At 41.6% G+C, this 19,452-nt stretch overlaps 1 long non-coding RNA gene across 2 annotated transcripts in view; it reads right to left on the bottom strand.

Annotated features, from left to right (window-relative positions):
• Positions 1-1,249: 1,249 nt before the first annotated feature.
• Positions 1,250-19,452, bottom strand: part of LOC140689257 (uncharacterized) — a 67,951-nt gene continuing 49,748 nt past the window's right edge. For both annotated transcript variants that reach the window (XR_012064132.1, XR_012064133.1), the window contains 2 exons: positions 5,479-5,536; positions 1,250-4,459 (listed from right to left, as the gene is read on the bottom strand). This is a non-coding gene — a long non-coding RNA (uncharacterized lncRNA). The remainder of the gene's footprint in view (positions 4,460-5,478; positions 5,537-19,452) is intronic.

Raw genomic sequence — 19,452 nt, 5'->3', positions numbered from 1 at the left:
ACACAACATTGTAAACCGACTATATTTCAATTAAAAAAAAAAGTGTGCTGTCAGTGGTTGTGAATCCCACCTATAAAAAATTCTCTCTCCATTTGTACACACATAAAGTTATTCTCTTTGGTCATCTTTCTGTCATAATATTTATGAATATTGGATATGGCAAGAATCCACATAATGCCGGAATTTAAGAAATTTCTCCATTTTCAATACACATTTTTTACAGTTTAGGCCAAAACGATGTGACCTGTTACCCCTCTGCTGGGAGTGCAGCGCTCACTGTCCATCAGAACTTTGAGAGAGTATCGGGAGGGGTTCCGTAATCACTTACTCTTTGGAGGAAGGGAAAAGCTTCCAAGGTGAGAACAAATTCCAGGTACTTTCATTACCTGGAAGAGTTTCCCTTATTACCGCGAAGTTCTTGAGCTCCATGACACTTCCTGTTCAACACCGGCTTCCTGTGAAGCTAGCATTCCTCTTGATTCCCTCAAATTACCATGATTCTCTTCCTCAGCAATTACCTGAAAGAGTTGCTGATATTAAATACTTTGTTTAGTGCACTAAACAGGAAGCAGGTGGTGCTGGGGGCGATAATCAGGAGGTGGTCAATGTGTCTCAATGTGAACTTCCCACGAGATGCTTCGGGGCCTATGCCAATCCCCACGTTCCTCTGACCTGCTCAGCCGGGCAGACTGCTGACGCTCAGCCAAGCCCACTCACCATGGGTCTATAATGGAGTGTTTCTTCTTTCTACATTTATAAGAAAATGTTTTATTGTCAATAGTCATATTTAAAGTCAAAGGCATAATCTTGAAAATCGCATGAAGTTGACAGTTTTGGATGACAGATTTGGACAATCTGACCCAAGTGATTTTCAGTCCCTGCTCTAGCAAATTATCTCAAAAGCTACTTCTTGTGAAGTTCACTCTGCATCATTACTAGGACTTGATCAGGTCAGCTTGCTAGATTATTTAAAGAAGAAAACTGCTCAAACTATTAACCCAGTGGAAATCGCTCTTCTCTGTTCTGGTGCCCCAATCTCAAGATCCCTGATGCCACCAAACTCGGTGCCCGTCAGTGGAGGAATGGACAAATAAAGTGGGTGGTCTGCATGCAGTGGAATCTTGTGAAGAAGATGAAAGCAACAAATGAGAGGAACGGACAACAAGCTTAGCTCTTTAAAACATAGTCCTGGGTGAGAAGAAAAATTAACAAGAAAAAATAAAATTTATAGCACATACACACAAAACAATGTGTTTTATCAAGGCTTATTTAAGGAAATGTATGAAACATAGGAAAGTGGGTACTTAGGGTGGAGAGTGGAGATCGGGGATAAAGGGGAAAAGTAAAATAAAACAAAAGAAGCTCTGCGGAAAATGTCCCCATGAGGTCACGTGGACTGAGGATTAAGGTGAACTCTTCTGAGGCCTCAGAAGAGGCACAAATAAATAATAGTTTCAGAAACATAATCCTATACATTAATGCTTCCCTGTGAGGTTCCATGGAACTTGAACATTCTGAAAGATGCTAACAGGTGTTCCCCCAAAGCAGATTCTATGATCAAGCACATTTGGGAAACTTAGGTTAAACGAAGCTAATCAGGTTTCTTCATTTCATGTGTTCCAGGAGCATATAATAAATAGTCTAATGCAAAATGGTATATGCAGTATTTCCCAAACATCTTTGGTCTTAGAATTCTCTTTGCCAAATGCTTCTTTACAAAACACAGAGCAGGGAATGCTGCTCTGAATACTTACTCCAGTTACTTTGGTCCTTCAGGACATCCATTGTGATCCATCCCTGCCGGCGCTCCAGGTGGCAGCTCTTCCATGAAGCCCCCTCTGCAGTCCACAATAATCTCTATTCTGATCTTACTGCTGCAACTCTCTGGCCTTTGGACAAAGGCCAATAAACAACAAGATCAGAATACTTTACTGTTGCTGCAAAATACTTATGACTGCAGCAGTAAAATCAGAACACAGCAGGCATACTTTATTGCTGCTTCCCCATAGGGTGCTTTCTTAAGGATGGGTGTGACATAATTTGGTATCTACATCCTAGCTTCTGGTTAAGTTGATCTGAGTAAATTACATGGAAGCTTCTTTCAGCCAGTCATTTCACAGCATCTAGTCAAACCAGGTTACTATTTACTGTCTGCCTCTCCCACTGGGAGGTGAGGGTGGCTGAGTCATTTACAAAGCATCCCAGCAGTCACAGAAAAAAGCTTTCTTCACAACGTTTTGATGCTTTAGTAAATTTAAGGAAAAGCGAGAGGGTGAAACAAGGAGAATACAAGCTTCTAAACACAGCCTCGTGTCAGTCAAATGGTTTTTCTCAGCGTTGCTTAGCCCTGCTCATCACTATTATCTATGATGATGATGATGAAGGAGAAGAAGAGGGTAAGGATGAGGATGGATGTGGTGGTGGCGGCTACCTTACAAAGTCCATATTTCAGGCCAGGTACTATGCTAAGTACCTCCTCTACCCTTACAGGTTTAACAAGACTGGTTTAACCAAAAATGTCTTTCCCACTTGCCTCCCATAGACTTAAAATTTCCATATTTATAGACCAGTCCCTACAACCCCTCTGTAAGCATGCCACAAGTATTACACAGGTGACGCATTTGTATAAATTTGCTTATTGTAGATTTTTAAAAGTCACCCAACAGAAGACCTTGGTAAAATACTCAGCTTTGCTTATAGTGCGAGGGGCTACTCTCTAGGAGAACAGAGACCGGTGAAACAAAGCAATGTAGTTTTTCCTTCTAATTTTTACTCAATTAAATACTTGACATTCACTGAGAACCCACTAATTATAAAAGATACTTTTTAGGTCCCTGGGGTTTTAAAGATCAATATAGATTGCAGTCATTGTCCTCAACACTTATCAGGGAGGCAATCACAAATAATTATGACACAACCGCTTTAACAGAGGCATGAGAATTATGTATGTAAATCACCCTGTCCAGATGCTGAGCACAGAAGCGTTGCTTTCTTCTCCCTGTTCCTCTGTGAGAGTCAAAGAAAGCTTCACAGAGAAGCACTCTGTCCTGAAGGATAAGTAGGCATCTTCCAGGTAAAGAGTGGGCAATGACAATAACATGCTGGTAAATGTTAACACCAGGCACTCCAGGAAAGGGTAAAAAAAGCCCTGATGTGTAGGATTTGCTAATTTCCGTGGTATAAATTCTCCTACTGTGGCAGATTTCAAGGCACCACTGTGATAACTGAACAGAGTTGGAACTAGATACGCATAAGCTAGTAAGAGCCAGCTCCAGCCAGCACACCGTTGAAAGGACCAGATGAAAGGAACAGCATGTGCAAAGGCATGGAGGTCTGAAAACATACTGGTGATTAGCTGGCTATTGCCCTGCAGAGTGTGAGATAGTGAAACCAAGCAGGACCTTGTAGGGTTTTCCCAGGGACAGACCCTCCCAAATCCCACCCAGCCATCCCTGGCCCCTGCCTCTTGTTTGCAGAAAAGCTTTAGCCTCTTAGACCTTCCCCGAGTTCCAGAAAGAAAAATTTAATCAGAGAAGAAAAAAAAAAGTACCACAGAAACAAAAGAAAAGTCAAGCACGTCAAAATAATAATAGTTTAACCGTAAAACAAAGTCAAGGACCTTAAGTTTCTTCTCAATGGCTATAGATAATATCCTGAGTTATATCCTTGAGTTGTTTTGCAGACACTAAAACCCCCACCAGGCGGAAGAAGTTAACTGTATGCTGACCACCACCACATAGACCCCAGACTGGCTGGAACCAGAAGGTTGATGATTGAGATTCCTGAAACATCACCCTGTTACCTCATCATCAACCAATCAGAGAATTGTGCACGAGTTGATCACACACCTGTGACCCTCTCCCTCACACTGTCTCTAAAAATGCTTCCCTGAAATTCACTGGGGAGCTTGGATCTTTTGAGCATGAGCTGCCTGTTCTCCCTGCTTGGCCCTGCAATATACACTGTACTTTCCTTCGTCACAACCTGGTATCAGTAGATCTGGCTTTGCTGTGTGTCAGGTAAGTGGACCCAAGTTTGGTTAGGTAAAAATAAGGGCTGGAAAACAGATGGAAATGGAGAAGCATGCACAATCTGAGCCAGGTAATTAATAAAGAGAAGACAGGTGTAGCCTGTGATGGGGGAAACACATCATGAAAGAAGAATCTGGAAAACCGTTTGGGAAGAGCTTGCAAATAGCACTGAACTTGTGGTAATTTTCTCTTTTCTACAATTGCTAGTGGTCTAAACTATCCAGATTTTAGAAGAATACTCCAGTGGCAGTGTGGAGAAATTATTGGAGGACAGAGAGACTGGGAGTAAGGCAGTTGGTTAACAAATTTTCAAAATCGTCTTGGAAAGAGATCTAAATTGTCAACGCTCGGCATCTCTGGGCCACATCTCAGCCGTTTCAGTGCTACTCATGTTTATTCTGCCTCAAGGGCTTCTTTAACTCAGGTTTCTGGAAAATAACAGAAGGAAATAATAAAAATAATTTTTTAAACATTACTAAATATAAACTATACAATATAATGCATAGCTTTATTGCACATAGCTGTGTGTATATATTTTTATATATGATGAATTCTTTTATGAATCTCTGTTCTTCCACAATAAGGAATGGTTTATCTGCTTATTGTCTCGTTGCTAATTCTTACTGCCTCCTCCTGAGTAGCACCCTGGTCCCATTAAGCTCTCGGATTTGTTCTGTATTTGCTTGATGTTCAATTATATAAGTGCTCATCCCCTTTAACTACAGGAAGTGTTTCTGCAGCTGCAGTGCACCTGCTGTTCGTTGTGCTGAGCCAGATTTCTTTGGCATTAAGCTGAACTCAACACCTATCTTGGAGATGTCACACTTTCTCAGGCCTCCTGGCCTACGTGACACTCTCGGCCACGTGGCCAGGGAGCTGATGGCCCTGGGTCTATATCAGCTGACCGGCTGGAAGGCTCCCTGGTGAGTTCTTGTTCCATGGGATGGCCATGTAACTGCAGCCTCTGTGCTTCTGCCACAGGTTACCGTGATTGCTCTCTAGGTGCGTGTATTTCCCCCTCTGCGGATGGTCCTGTGATTGCTAAAGGGAGGTGCAAGTGTGACAATGTCTCCAGAAGCCCACACCAGCCCTCTCTGTCTCTGTCTCTCTGTCTTTCTCTCTTGTGCTCTTATTTTTTCCTGTTCCTTCTGTATTTGGCATCAGAACCAAGCATTCGTTACCAAGGCCAGACCACATTACTCAGCTCTTCTAACTCTTGTGCCACCAGCAGGTGGGGATAAGCTGCAGAGGGAGGAGAGCAGGTTGGGGAGGGCAGTCGGGGTGGGAAAGCCCGCTGCTGCTTCTCACTCCTGTTCAGCCACACCTCGGAGCCAAGAAGGCAGTCTGCTCACTTCCTCCCCAACACGCCGGTATTAATGCCCACCCATGTCTCCAGCCAAACTGGAATGCGGTGGTTAAGAGTCTGGGCCCTAGAGTCCCCCCTCACCTGAATCCAACCTTGCTTATCACCTGCCAGCAGCGTGACCTCAGTCGGATTGCCAGATCTAGCAGAAACAAACAGGACACCTATTTCACTTTGTCAGATAAACAATGAATATCTTTCCGTAAAGTATGTCCCATGCACTATATATACTACCTTGTTATTTGTTATTTATCAAATTGAACTGTATTTTATCTGGGAAACTTTGACCTCAGGTAAGTTACTTAACTACTCTGTGTTCAAATTCCCTTACCCAGAACTTGAGAATAATGGAACTGTCAGCCAGAAAGTGTTGTCTTGAGGATTGAAAGAGATAATATATATAAAATGTTAGTAACCTGCTTGTTGGCACACACTAATAAATGTTACATGGCTATTCAATACAGTATGATGGAGTGCATGGACTTGGGAGCCATACAGACCACACTCAAGGTGACCTTGGTCAAGACTGTGCCTCAGCCTCATCATCTACAGAATGGGGATGATTATGGTTCATACCTTATGCTGCTGAGAGGAGAAAATAAGACATGGAAACCATTTAGCACACCTGGCTTATAGTCAATGTAACAAATAGCATTCTATGTAATAAATAGTCATAAGAACACCCCGCCCATCTGTGAGCCCTCTATTCTGTGCAGCTTCTCCATTCTATTCTAGTGGGCACTGATTCCTCTTCCTCTGAACTTCTTCAGTCCTTGCTCATTTTACCACCAAAAGAACCCCCAACGATATCTATTTATGGATGCCTATTCCATTGGTCAGATCTTCTGTCCCCTCCCTTGGGTTCAGGGCACCATTTTCAGTACATATCTGTTGACTGATTAGCTTTTTAGTGCCATTGTCATCGATGTGAGGCCCACGAGGATGAGTCAGATCTGCATATCCAATGACCTATTTCCTAAAATTAACAGGCAGGGAGGGAAGTCCTGTTTGAAATGTCAATGCACTTTCCCCTGCCTGTGGGACCATGGGGAGGGCTACAAAGTGCTCAGGGCTGCCGTTGTCCTGAGCATGTTCAAGCGAGAGGTTATGGGGCTTGCCTCCTCTGACTGTCCAGGTCTCCAGCTCCTTCTCTCAAATCCTGCTGGTGGCGCTTGAGACATGAGGTGTTTGGCACATGGTAACTGAATAGATCAACCATACGCATTGGAAACACAGGCTTAGAGCTTAGCAAGGTACAAAACCAGGAGTTTTCGGTACACCCCAAACAGGATAATAGCAGTAAGTCCTCTATACCAGTGGTTTTCAACTTTGAATATTACAATCATCTAGAAAGCTTTAAAAACTACCAGGGTCTGACTTAGTTGGTCTGGATGGGTGGGCTGGATGTCTGGAGTTTTAAAATCTCCCCAAGTGATTCTAATGGGCAGCTCTGGCCAAGAAACTGTTTGCTTATTCTGCTTTAAATGGAAACTAATGACCCGCCTGATATGTGATTTTTGCAAAGAACAGAATACTTCTAAATTGCCTGCATGTTGACACCTAATACACATTTTTTTTTTTTTTTTGCTTCTGGACAGTAGATAAAACAACTCTAAAATGACTTGATGTTCTTCCAAATTACTGTGTAATTAATTATCACTAGACAAACTTCTTATAAAGTTTTGCCAGTAGCCTTTTCCTGTATCAAGTTCAGGGAGCAAACTGGGAGCCAATTTTCCAGTGTGGGGTAACTCTGGTTTGTGGGAACCAATTACTAAAATCACCTGGTGGCCCATGAAGGCAGGAGCAGGGATGTTAGCGCTGGAGGGGATGTTGTAGCAGAGCTTTCCAAACTTCAACATGCACACAAACCACCTGGGGTCTTGTTAATACCCAAACCCTGACTCAGTGGGTCTGGGAGGGACCTGGGGGTCTGCATTTCTAACAAACTACCATATGGTCCTGGAACCATGTTTTGATAGCAAGGTCTTGGAGTAAATCTGCCTTACAGAGCTTTATAAAAATTTCTAGTGCCTAAGCCCCGCCCCAGATCTAGTGAATTAGAATCTGGGGGAGGGGGGAAGCTGAGCAACAGCATTTTTTCAAACTGATTCTAATGTGCAGTGAAGGGGAGCACAACACATAACTCCAAAACATGCCACCTTGGCATGTGGATTATCTCGAGCTGAAGGCATTCAAGACCCAGCAGACTCAGGAAAAACTTTTATTGCTCCCTTAACTACCTAAAAGAATTCAGAAAGGGGGCCTGGCTTGGAGAGAGCTATTGCCAGAGATAACTTTTATCTGAATGATCGATCTATCTGTGCGGCAGACAAATATCTAGTTACCAAACATCTGCTATTCTCATCGTCCTGTGAATTACCCTCCTCCCCTTTGAAGCCCCAGGCCCTCGCCCACTCCTTAGCGCAAGACGGCACTTCAGCCTCAACTGTCCAACTTGTCTTTGGGTCTCATATTCTTATGGGGCTCCCCTACATAAGTAATTACATTTGTTTTTCTCCTATTAATCTCTCTTATGTTGATTCCTTATAGACCAGCCAAGAGAACATAGAGGGTAGAGGGAAATTTTTCTTCCCCTACAAAAGCCAAGACTGAGAACCACTGATCTGGCTGCTGAGGAAACTGAGGCCCTGAGAAATAAAAGAGTGAAAGAGCCAGCTAAGGGTCCCACCTTTTGAAACCAGCACCCAGGATTCTGGTTCCAAAAGACATCTTCCTCAATTCCATAGAGACAGGAAGTAGACTGACTTAGTGGTTGCCAGGGGCCAGTGAGGAGTGATTGCTAATGGACACAGGGTTCCTTTCTGAGGGGGTGATGAAAATGTTCTAAAGTTAGACAGTGGTGATGGTGGCACAACTCTGTACATGCTCTAAATGCCACTGGGTGGTACATTCTAACGGGTGAATTTTATGGTATGTGAATTATATCTCAATAAAACTATATAAAAAATTTTTAAACTTCTGCTTCTCCTCACTCTATCATTTTCCTTCATCTGATTAAAGAAATTCTAAGAACCGTGGATGAGGGTGGAGAAGGGGAGGGTGCAGGGATTTGAATAAAGAGGCAACACCTGATTGGATACTGGCTAATCCAGGGGTGTTTCCAGCAGAGCTTCCTTATCCCTTAAAAGCCATCATCCTCCCCATATCCCATTAATCACCATAGTTTCATGGCATCCTGGGGTCTCCATTCTGTATGGGTTTTCAGCTGCAGGGTGAAACTTGGGGTGGAGTCATCAATGTTTCAATCACTGTTAGGTCACCTGCATCTCAAAGGCAAATCCCCAACACTTAGGGAAAGAAGACTTTCTCCTATGCAAGCTAGGGCTGTAACATGATAATTTCCTTGAGATTGCTTTTCATTTCAGAGACAGGAAAATGGTAAGCAAAACTTTTTTCCATAGAACACATCACTATCATTTTAACATATTTAAGATTCATGCATATTTATATTTCAGAAGATTAAGTACCTCCCAATAATAATAGGTTCAGGGTGATAAACACTCAGAAATCTGTAGGTAATTGGCAGACAAAAGTGTTTAAAATATATATCCACCAATTTAACAACAAAATAAGGGGAAGATATTATGAAATTCCACGTTCTTAATTCTCTTCATAGCAAAGGGTGGAGAAGTTAGAGATAAAGATGTCATCATGGGATCTGATAGTGTCTTTTTCAATATGACCCAAAAGGGGTTTCAAATGACTCAGGCTGATTTAGATTCCAGAGCATTTCATGCCCTGAAGGACATTCTATTCCTCCCAGTTAATTCCTGAAGTTCACCAACAGCCGATCAGGGAAGCTGTGTTCCCAGTCACTGGACTTGGACTAATTGTTAATCCACACACAATTTCAAGGCTATTAACCAACAGCGGATTTCTTTATACACACTCTTCCAAAACTCTCTCCAAGGAATGGGAGGGTGAAAGGAGAAAGCTGTAATTATTCTTTTATTGTTTCAGCGAAAATGGTAGTTTTAATGGATCGATATGAAGGAAAGGGTCAAAATTCCTTTCAGCGTACAGGGCGGGTTTCCAGTTCACTGAGGTTGCTTAAGAAGTCTACGATATAAGCCATATTTGTTCTGTGGCATCTTTTTAACCTATCTTTAAGAGAAGGTACGTACCTAAAAGACACATGAAATGGTTCTTTTTCCCTTTCTTTCTGGGAGAGGCTAAAATAGATCCTGTTATCCTTTAAGTCCACAGACCAGCAGCCTCGACAGCATCTGGGAGCTTGTTAAAAATGCATAATCTCAGACCCCTCCATAGAGCTACTAAATCAGAACCTGCATTTTACCAAGCCCCCAGGAGGTTCATATCACATCAAAGTTTGAGAAGCACCAGTCTAGGTCAACTGTTTTTTAACTTGACTGAAAATTCTCACCACTTGGAGAGCTTTTAAAAGTCTCAGTCTTTAGAATAATTAATCAGAATCAGACCAGGCATCAGTACCTTCAGTATTTTTTAAGTTTCCAAATGATTCCAATGTGCAGCCAAAGTAGAAACTAATAGTCTAGGTCAGGTGTCAGCAAACTTTTTCTGTAAAGAACCAGGTCCTAAGTATTTTAGGTTTCACAGGACACACCATCTCAATCACAACCGCTCACCACTGCCACTGGAGCAGGAGAGTATCCAAAGACAAGATGTGAATGAATGAGTGTGGCTGTGTTCTAATAAAACTGACACTGGACACTGAAATTTCACATAATTTCACGTGTCACACACACACACAATTTTTTTAAATTACTTCAAACATTTAAACACTAACTTTTTAGTTTGAAGACCATATAGAAAAAGCTGAGCTGGTGGGATCTGGCCCTCCAGGCTTGGTTTGCCTATCCCTTAGCTAGGTCAATTTCTTACCAAAGGGGGAAAAAAGCCCTGAAGATTTCCACTTTAATTTAGGCTGATGCATATGACTTATTCCATGTCAGCCACCAAATACCAATTAGCATTTCAAATGCAGCAAGCTTGATTAGAGTCCTCAGGGGATGACTCTGGGTGAATGAAGAGACCCTAATCCCACTCAACTGCCACCTCCCCGCTTAGCTTTGAAGATTCTGGTCAACCCAACTCAGCATCAATCCAGACTCACTGCCTGCAGGACATTTCATTGGTTGCTTTGAGGAGTTTCAAAAGAACTAGAGAAAGCGAAACTCCTGCCCTGACAAGACAAAGGAAAATGTAGGAAGCTGGACATGTAATCAATTATGCTTGCTAACTTTTTCTTGGTGGCATTTTCATTCTAAATAGGGAAATGGTTACATGAGCATCTGGATCACGGTGCTTTACCAGATTAGCAATGTGCTTTAATTGGATATTTTCATGACTGTTTTCTAAAGTGATTCACAGAGTTGTGTGGGCAGTCAAGGGGGGACAAGGGTCATTTCCTTCAGCCTTGGTGCTGTGGTTTTGTGTGTCTGTGTGAGTGTTGTGCTTTATGAATGATTTAAAGCTGATGTGTATCAGTTAGCATTTCCTTTTCCTTTAAGTTTTTTTTTGGGGGGGCTGGGGGAGGTAATTTGGTTTATTTATTTATTTTAATGGAGAAACTGGGGATTGAACCCAGGACCTCGTGCATGCTAGTACTCACTCTACCACTGAGCTATTCCCTCCTCGCCTTTAAGATTTTGATTTTCCAGACACCGTTCCCAGACCCAGCAAACTCCATGCATCCGCTGTCCCACCACGATGGGCACTACAATTACCTGGCCCCATTCTGTGGGCTGCCTCAGTATTTGTTTAAAACTTCCATTTAACCTTTTTCTGATGACTTTAAGGAAGAAGTCTCAGTTAGGCACTGTCTTTAAGATTTCTCTGACACTCTACTTTTCTCCTTTTTAACATAAATCAGTTAAGGTTCAGAGCCTATGGTCAATATCAAGTTTGAATTTAATGACATTATCTTTATTGTACTAATCTTCAAAGTTAACTATAACTGCATCATCCATTTAAAGCAATAACATGTAGTTTTCAAAATAAGTGTATTTTATATGAATAAAATACAAGCAAAGTTCATTGATATAATAATGTCATAGAAGTATTTAACTTACAAGTATAAGCTGAATTAAATAAAACGTTATGCCCCACCATAAGAAAGAAATGGTAATTATGTGACGAGATAGAGGTGTGAGCTAATGCTAAGGTGGTAATCATGTTGCAATACATAAATGTATCAAATCAACCTGTACGCCTTAAACTTACATGTTGTATGTCAATTATATCTCAATGAAAAAATAAAAACATTATGTGAATATTTTGTATCTGTGCACAGAAGATACCTACATATCACAAATTGTGACATGGTGTGAGAATAACTGGAAAATGGGGGAATGATCCTTGGGAAGAAGGAACAGGCAGCTACTGCAGCCCAGTGGAAGAGCTGGAAGAACCTGAGGGCACAAACAGCCTTTCTAGGGAGGATGTAGATGAAGAAGGGGGCCATCAGAGGTGGCTGGGCAGGGCTCAGACAGCTGCATTCATTGTCTCTTCTCTGATCCAATCATAAGGCTGTTGAAATTTAACTCTTTAATCACCCACAAAGAGTATTAAGCTCTAAGGATTCTCTTCTGGTAGTTGCTATTTAAAAAGCAAGAGAAAAAAAAAGTAGCAAAGAAAAATATTTTTGGTTTATTTCCAGATCAATAAGAGAAAAGCAATAAATGTTCAAGGAATAAAACACGTGTTTGAATGTGGAATTATAAATAAAATTTGTGAAGTATTTTAATAATCAATGGTTAAGCACATATTAAGAGATTAATAGATGGTATATTAACTAATAGTTAAAAAGCATTTGTCAATTTACAGTTTTTTATCTATATTCTCTATAGTCACTTTTTATAATTGTTAGGTAGGTAGGTAAGAATAATTGTTAGCCGTTTTCTTTTTTTCTCTATATTACATGTTAAGCAATTTGTGACCCAGAGAGACCATGTTTATTTCCCAATATCACACAGCTGAAGGTTGAGTTCAAATCTTCTGGTTCCAAATTCTACCATTTGTTTTTGTTTTTGTTTGTTTGTTTGTTTTTGGCTCTGCATGCAACAGAATATCCACTATGGAACCCAAGAGGTTTAGAAGAGTTTTGAGAAGAGGAAGGTAGATTTTTTTTCTTATCATTTTAACAGTCAATCAGCAAATATTTCTTGAGGGCTTACTATGTTCTAACTGCTAAGAAGAATACACACAAAGGAGTATGATGCACTTTCATAAATACAAGAAAAGTGAAGCGATAAAAAGGGCACTTCTGGGGTCACTGTGAATGGTCTTCAGGTTCTGCAACCTGTGTCAAACAAGTGCAGCGTAGCACCATCTGCAGCAGCCCCAGCGCTTAGAGGGAAAAGGCCATTCTCAGATGGGAATTGTGAAGGCTTTCAGAAATTGAGCAATCTTATTAGAATTTAAAATACACAGATCCTTTCATCAGGAGGGGGGCTTTTAGGGTCTTGGTAATGTCCTGTTTCTTGATCCAGGTGTTGGTTACACAGGGGATTCAGTTTGTAAAATTACATCAAGCTGTGCAACCTATATACATATTAAAGTACATCACTTCTGTATGTATATTTTAATAAAAGGTTAGACAATAAAGATATACCTTCTGATTTAGTAATCCTTCTCCAAGGAAGTTATTCCATAGAAACAGGATGTTTATAGCATCATTTGTAGTGGCAAAAATATGGAAACAAAATGAATGCCCATAAATACAGTTGTGGTCTACCCATGTAAGGAACAGTATTCACTTATTAAAAAGAATGAGTTATATTGACTTGGAAAGATTTTCATGTTGGTTTTTGTTGGATAAGATCTAGAGAGGTGAATATAATTTCATTTTTTAAATTACCATAAAAATTCACCCATACATGCATGTAAATATGTCTGTATCAGATTTTTTGAGCACTGAGAAATGAGTGATAACACAGAACTGTTAACATTGATTTGTGGGGAAATAGGGAGGGGATAAACTTGATTCTTATATCCAAAATGAGGCTAGAGTCATAATGGAATTTTTTTGAAAACAGATTTTTTAAAAAAATGCTTAAATTTAAAAAAATTGGGGGGGGAGTAATTAGGTTTATCTATTTATTTATTACTTTTGGTGGAGTTACCAGGGACTGAACCCAGGACCTCGTGCATGCTAGGCATTTACTCTGCCACTGAGCTATATCCACCGCCCCAGATGCTATTTTTTTTTAACATTTTTTATTGATTTATAATCATTTTACAATGTTGTGTCAAATTCCAGTGTTCAGCACAATTTTCAGTCATTCATGGACATATACACACTCATTGTCACATTTTTTTCTCTGTGATTTATCATAACATTTTGTGTATATTTCCCTGTGCTATACATTTTTTTTCCCAGATGCTATTTTTTAAAATGGTTTTAGATTACAGAACAATCTTTATTTTTTTGTTGGGGGGAGGTAATTAGGTTTTTTTATTTAATGGAGGTACTGGGGATTGAACCCAGGAGCTTATGTATGCTTGGCACGCACTCTACCACTGAGATAAACCCTCCACTCCCTACAGAATAATCTTTAGATTATATAAAAAATGAGCAACTAGTACAGATTTCCCATATGCCTCATCCCTATTAGTAACATGTTCTATTAGTATGGTACACGTGTTACAATTAATCAACCAATATTAAAATATTATTATTAACTCAAGTCCATAGTTTATTCAGATTTCCCTAGTTTTTACTCAATGTCCTATTTCATTCCCAATAGACACATTTAGTTGTTATGTCTCTCTATGCTCCTCTGTGACAGTTTCTCAAACTAGATGCTCAATAAACATTTGTTGAATGGATGTTGGATGGATGCACAGATGATGTAGGTATGGCTGGCTGGCTGGCTGAACAAAGAGAGACAAAAACAGAGTTTCTGAATATGTAGAGCTAAGGGCCTGTGAAGCCTGGTAACCTCACCAGGTCACATCTACCCATGAAGATCGATCCTGAAAGATCTCTTGCACACTTGCTATGATGTGCTTCCAAATTCATTTATTTGTAAAATGTCCCATATATTAAAAACTTATATTCCTTGTTGATATACTATGTCAGCCTACAAACCTAAGAATATTTCTTAAACATGGGATGGATATCATCTGTCATTTGAAGGAGTGGTCTGCCTACTCTTCTCTCAGATATAAAATACAACATGTCTGGTCCTATAGCCACAGAAGGTAAATCCCACACAAGAAAGGTACTTCTTTCTGCACTGGAAAGTCACATTTGTGTTTGGGTAAAGTATTAGATTCAGTCCTGCTCCTGGAGTTTTTATGGTTACCAAATGCTATTTGTATTTATACTTGAGAAAATCAGATCTTCTGTGATTACACACAGTTTTCTCTCCCATGTCTCATGATCACATTCCTTGGGGCCAATGGAAGAGGATTAATCCAAACCATAAGGTGCTCTTAGAGACATCACCAGCTCCTAATATTGTCCCTAGCTCCAGGCCCTGATATACCCTTTTAATTTTTAAGAAGTATCCTAATTTGTGAAAGACTAGATGGGAAGCAGGAAGCCTCCATCCACTACAGAAGCTGGGGGATGGACATGTGACCCAAATCAGCCAATCAGATGCTCCTAACAGGACTTGGCATCGCAGGAACATTCAATATGGCAGCAGCAGGGTGGAGAGTTCACTAGATAGTGAAAATAGGTTGTGGTATGTGCAGCAGCAACCCAGCACCTTAGATTGCTCCAATGGTGTGGCCTCCAAAAGCTCTCACGGCTGTATCCTGAGCCCAGTTCTCTAGCGCTCCTGTTGGTTTTGTGAGCACAGTATCCTCCTAGGACACTCCAGTAAGTATTGAGTCTGTTTCTGTAGCAGCCACTGTGATGGGCTCTCCAAATTCCCTTTCAAGTCAAGAATTTATTTTCTCAGCTGTCGAGTGGGCTGTTAGTAGGCAGCACTCAGCTGTCAGCCCGCCTCAGAATTGCCTCTGCTGAAGAGTTTCATTTCCCAAGGTCAAACTCCTTTCGCTGGGGCACTCTGAATCCAGAGATCGGTCAACACAAGGCCGAAAGACCTGGCCCCTCCCCTCAACTCATGTGGGGTTACTAGATAATATATACAATGATCAAATAAATTTCAGATAAACAATGAATAATCTTTTCAGAGTAAGTACGTTGCAAGTATTGTATAAGCCATATTTGTATTAAAACAATTACTCATTATTTATCTGAAATTCAAATTTAACTAGCCACCCTCTATTTTTATTTGCTAAATACGGCAACACAACTCATGGGCTGAAGGACTCATCTCCGAAGGACCATTCCAGCCTCAGAGCACTCCGTGGGGTCGGCTGGGGAGTAACCTGAGGCTGCATTTCAGCCCATCTCCTCTCTCTGTCCATTTCTGATTTCATCTCTTCTCTTCCCTTCCTTAGGCGATGATCCCAGCCCACTCCCTGATACAGCTGCTGCAAGCGATCTCTGTCTCGGAGTCTGCCCCCCTGGACTACCCAAGCAGTTTCTCTTCCTTGCAATCAGGTTACCAACTGTCTTGGTTTGTGCAGGACTGAGGGAAGTCGTGAGATGTGTTGATCACCCTACCTTGCAAACAGTAATTCTAACAGGTATAACTCTCAGTAGCTTGGGTGAACAGACAGTGTCACTGCTTCTCCTTTGAGATGCCGAATAGAAGTCTCTGGATTTGGCTTTTGCCATATTAATTATCTGTGCCCAGTGTTCGCATGCCCTGCCAGGACCAAATCTTTGTTCTGAATCCAAGCTTGTCCCCCGAGGCCCTGCGATCCTGCCTTCTCCCACATGAGATCAGACGTTGTGCTGCTAGTGCCCTGAAGCTGTTACTTCCTGACTGGGCGACTGTCTGGCAGCTAGACTTTCCCTGTTCTCACTGCAGGATTGGTCTATCCATCCCTCACCCCACCCGTATGACTGCCTCCAACTACACTTGAGATTTCTATTTATTAATAGCTCGGGTGTTTTCTCCAGGGCCAGTCTCTCTCCTTCCAGAGCTGCCTTTTTCTTTTTCTTTTTCTTGACAGCCCTTGTTTCTGAAGCCATATGCCTGAGCATCCCTCTTTTACGATTGGAAACCTAAGAGCAGGCTGAAAAAGCATATAGACTCATGTTGTTTCCAACAATATTAATTGAACATTCCCTATATGCTACACGCGGCCCCAGGAACTTCATTCACTCATTCATTCCTTCAAAAAATGTATCGACTGCAGCAAGGACTGTGCAAATGGCATTAGGGCTATTATGGCAAACAGGAAGATAAGATCTCCCCTCTGGGGCTTCCTTTCTAGTGTGGGATGCAGTCAATAAGCAGGTGTAGAATGCTCTTCTCAGGACGTATTCCAAATGAGCCTGACCTGAGACAGCAAGAAGTAAATAAGTAATGATAAGTTGTGATCAATCTATGAGGAAAGGAGTATTGTGATAGAAAAAAATGGAGGGACCTATTCTAGACAAGAGGACAGGCCACCTAAGGAGGGGACATTTTGGCCAAGAAGGAAACAGATTATGAAAAAGCAGGGAGAATGTATTTCAGGTAGAGGAAAGGGGAAGAACAAACTACTCAAGGTGTGAAAGAACCTGGCACTGGGCATGTTCTAGGAATTGTCCAAAGACTGGTGGGGATGCATGGCAAGTAGTGATGGGGATGGGGCACAGGAAGGCAGAGGCCGACTCACACTTGGCCTTGTAGGCTGTGTAAGGACTTGGGGGTTTACCATAAGTGAGACAGAATACCACTGGAGAGTTCTCAGCTGCGGTGTGATATATCTGATTAACATTTTAAAAAGACTGCCCTGGCTATCTGGTACATAGCAGCTGGGAGACTACAGCAATAGTCCAGTAGTCAAATGAGAGTTGGTATCGACTGGGATTAAAGAAGCAGAAGTGGAGAGAGAAAAGGTATATTTCGGAGGCAGAATTGGCAGGGCCTGCTGATGGCTATTAGCAAGGGAGAGAAGTTAAGAACGACCCTCTGGTTTTAGTAATTGGTGAATGGTGATGTCTTTCATCAAGATAAGGATCACTGGGAAAGAATCAGGATTTGGGGACAGAGAAGCCTACACATGATCTAATTCTTGCAAAAGCTCTTTAACCAATGTAGAAACTGAGGCAAGGAGAAGTAGCTGGCTCCAGTTTATAGCCAGTACATAGTAAAGGAGAACTGAAATCCTATTCTGAATACTGACCTTCGTAATTCTGGGCTGTCACAGCAGGCCACCAAAGTCTTATTTGCATAAGAGGCCCTCTGTCCCCAGAAAGAAAGACTGCAGAGGGCTCATGTTAGATGCTGAGGTTAAAAGAGATGGGGGACAACCCCTCCTACACTGTTGGTGGGAATGTAGTTTGGTGTAGCCATTATGGAAAACAGCATGGAGATTCCTTAAAAAACTAAAAAAAAAACCTAAAAATAGACTTACCATATGACCCAGCAATGCCAATCCTGGGCATATATCCAGAGGAAACGCTAATTCAAAAAGATGCATGCACCCCAATGTTCACAGCAGCACTACTTATAATAGCCAAGCCATGGAAGCAACCTAAATGTTCATCAGTGGATGACTGGATAAAAAAGATGTGGTATACACACACACACACACACACACACACACACACACACACGATGGACTACTGTTCAGCCATAAAAAGAATAATATAATGCCATTTGCAGCAACATGGATGGACCTGAAGATTGTCATAGTAAGTGAAATAAGCCAGAAAGAGAAAGAAAAAGATCATATGATATCACTTATATGTGGAATCTAAAAAAATGACACAAATGAAGTTATTTACAAAACAGAAACAGACTCACAGGCATAGAAAACAAACTTGCAGTACCGGGGGTAAGGGAGAGTGGAAGTATAAATTGGGAGTTTGGGATTTGCAGACACTAACAACTATATATAAAATAGATAAACAGCAAGGTCCTACTGTGTAGCATAGGGAACTATATTTAATAGCTTGTAATAACCTATAATGAAAGAATGTGTCTGTGTGTGTGTATAGTGTGTATGTGCGTATAACTGAATCACTATGCTGTACACCAGAAATTAATACAACACTGTAAACTGACTATACTTCAATAAAAAATTTAATTAAAAAAAAAAACAGATTGGGGAGATGAAGCCACCCTAATGCCTCAGAAGACTGATGGGGAGGTCACCTTGAAAGTTTTTAAAACTCCTATCAAGGTCTGGCTGAAAGAACATCAAACAAAATCAACTATTGTTTGGGACAGAAAAGTGATGCTTCTCCCAAGCTTCAGGGGAAGCTGCGGGACAGGAGGGGTTGCAGGCTGGCCTGGCCGGACTTCCATGGACCCTTCCTCAGCCATCAAATTTAGCTCTACCAGGCTCCTCCTCGCTCGCCCGTGCAGCCCTTACTCCATCCAGCATTTTCTGAAGGCAGCAAGCTCTTTCATGCCTTTGCCAAAGGTACATGCTGTTCTCTCTCTGGAGGGCAGGGAATGGGGTTCCTTCCCAACCCTATACCTGGTGGCAATACCTCCTTTGCTTCCAGGATTTGGCTCTAAAATTAGCTCCCTAGTGGATCATCACCGCTTCCCCAGGCAGTGTTAGTCACCTCTCTGTATTCCCAGTGTCCTGTCGAGGCCTGTGCTATGGATTTAACTATCCCCATTTTGCAGGTGGGGAAAATCTGAGCCTGAACAGCAACTGAAGGAGGGGAAAGGTGTGGGGCTGGAGGTGGGCACTAGAAAATTCTGTGCCACTTGAGCTATATGGGGAAAGGGAGTTTACAGATGACCCTGCCAGGCCTGGCTGGGACAGAGCAAAAGGCCCTGCACCGAGGACATGAACATGGAAATCTCACACTTGAAACAGAGGGGTGTTTGTTCCTGGGATTTAAGAGACACCAAATGAATCTAACTCCATAATCAAATATTGGTGCTAGACCCAATGTATGGCTCTTTTTCCCCCTAGGATAATCCAACAGGCAACTGATCCCACCAAAAATAAGCTCTGTTGAAACCCTCCCTCTGCAAGTTGGCTGCTTACTGTGATCACTAGTCTTGACTACAGTTT

The sequence above is a fragment of the Vicugna pacos genome, chromosome 25, assembly GCF_048564905.1.
Source record: "Vicugna pacos chromosome 25, VicPac4, whole genome shotgun sequence".
Classification (NCBI taxonomy): Eukaryota; Metazoa; Chordata; class Mammalia; order Artiodactyla; family Camelidae; genus Vicugna; species Vicugna pacos.
Note: the sequence above shows the minus strand (reverse complement) of the source record. Positions and strands in the feature narration are given on the sequence as shown.